Below are 2,505 nucleotides of genomic sequence, written 5' to 3' on the forward strand. Positions count from 1 at the left end.
CAGCCAAAATTCCGTCCCTTTCCCAACACTACTCAAATAAAGATAGCCCGGAAACAAAATTCACTTGTGAAACATAAACCTTCTGCATTATAAGCAAGCAATATAATACTGCAACTCCCATATAAAATAAAATAATCGTACATATTAAAATATATAGTTATAAACTCAATTGAATAGAGCGCACTTGTTCTGATTCGATTGTGCAAAACACGAAAAAGAAAAGAAGTTATAAGACCTGAAAGTTTTCAGTCCTGAAAAATGGCATCCTATCCTCCTCCTGCCAGGAGGCATTCTACCGCCCGCGCAGTTTTGTACCTGTGTCGATGCAGGAAAATATTACGTCCTGTTTAAAAATCCATAAATCGAGGGTCAGTTCACTTTGAGTTAATATTTTCGACAGATTAAAGAGACAATTTGTGTGGGAAATATTACTGCCCAATATATACAAATTTAGTTGGTAATTGTTTCTTTAGAGGCTGAAGAGACATAGACATCCAACCTCTTTCACAACACGGACTATATCTTCGTTCTAGTAACGAGAGAACCCTTTTAATACCCTGCCATCACTCTAATTTTCTTGCCTCCTCTTTTACAGTAGTAGCCGCTTGATTGTGGAATAATCTACCCACTAATGTTAGAGACGTCCCTTCTTTATTTACATTTAAGTCAAGATTGAAATGTCACTATCTTAATATTTAGATTGTTCGTTTATCCTTCTTCTTTCCTTCCCATCCCCCCTCCTCTCTTCATAGTATAGTGTTAATTTTTTTAAATATATTTTTTTCATTTTGTTAATCTTTGTTTTTAATTTTTGTATAAAATTGTAAGATTCAATATGTCCATGTATTTATAATTTTCTCAAACTGAACGGTTTGGGTAGGTAGGAAGAAATTGCCTTAAGGCAATATGCCCGCCCTTATATGTATATGCATATAAAGTGTCAAATAAATAAATAAAATGGTTATTCAAAAGCAGAATGAAATAGGGTGACGGATATTTAAGTTATTACACTCAGTAGTTTTTGTAACTTTAGTACTGGGTGATGTGAATTCGATTTTTTTCATTATACCGATGTATGGAGCAGGATATCCCTCCCGGGCTGGTATTCCAAACGCTCTCGTGGCTATATGTCCCATTTTTGATTCCTGACAGGGTCGACGTCAAACATTTACTTTTGGCGTATTTACACTGTAATATTTTATTGTCCCTGGACTGGTGCCGGAAGCATAAAACTGATTACTTTCGTGCCACAAATGATCAAGGTATGCTTCATTTGGTGTTCTAATGTTGTTCTCACATTGGTAGGTAACAATAAATACCTGGAAATTGTATAACTAAAATGTTAAACTGAATTTACCCTTTTTTTTATAAATTATTCCAAACATTTATTTATTCTTCATAGATATTAAAATGAAAATAATATTCGTATAAGGTCAAGGTTCGATTCCCGGTAAGATCAATGCCAAACATTTATTTAACAGGTAAGTGTAAATCAACATTTGAATCACAACAATTAACAATTAACTGTAGTTTAGTTAACTCATACCCACCGGAGATGGGATTCTCATACCCGTATGCAGAGACAAAACTTAAGGTGAGGAAGGTACATTGTAATTTCAAATGCAGAGAATAACCTGAAGGTGAAGACAATAGAATGCACTTTCCTCACCTTAAGGTTTGTCTCTGCATACGGGTATCAGACCCTATGAATACGAAAATTATCGATTACGCGATAAATTAATTTTATACCCGATTTTCGTTCTGTCTAATCTTTCAAAATAAAATTAGCTTCAATTCGAGACATAAATAAAAAATTTCGGTTAAGATAATTTAAACGAATAAAAATATAATCTGTTCTATGGGTGCTTATCTTTTCTGTGAATTTTATAATACAGATCGGCTGTAGCTCTGTGCATTTATCTCTATGAAATATAATAAAGATTAGAATTAGGAAATATTGCCTAACAAGATAAGCCTTGGAAGATATTGTCAACCTTTGGTACATGGTATTTTTAACAGCTGACTTTGGCACTATAAATTAAGCTTTATATATATACATATATATTATATATATATATATATATATATTTCCTCTGTATGTGTGATGTCACCGAACTCCTCCTAAACGGCTTAACCGATTTACGAGCGGTTTTCAGAGAAATATAGATCTTTGCGCTGTGCGTGTTCATAGATATTAAAATCTTCAAACTAATATGTAAAAAATATTTAAGGAGCATAAATGTTTTGTTCATCGATCTACCAGAGTTACATTTGAGGAGAATGCATTTACAAAAAAATGGAAAGGTGTTGTTTTTTTGTGTATAAAAAAGTTTGTTTTTGAATGTTTACAAACAGCACTTGATTCTTTCCATAAATTCCTTATAATTTCTACCCATTTATTTATTTTTACTGGATTTTTGGTAATACTAAAATAATATTAAATTCAATACATTTTTAAAAATCGTATATCAACATAAGTACACCCCTCTGTTGGTGAGAAAACCG

This window comes from Micrasema longulum, unplaced genomic scaffold (assembly GCF_059751315.1).
Source record: "Micrasema longulum isolate JH-2025_06_02 unplaced genomic scaffold, ASM5975131v1 h1tg000469l, whole genome shotgun sequence".
Lineage (NCBI taxonomy): Eukaryota > Metazoa > Arthropoda > Insecta > Trichoptera > Brachycentridae > Micrasema > Micrasema longulum.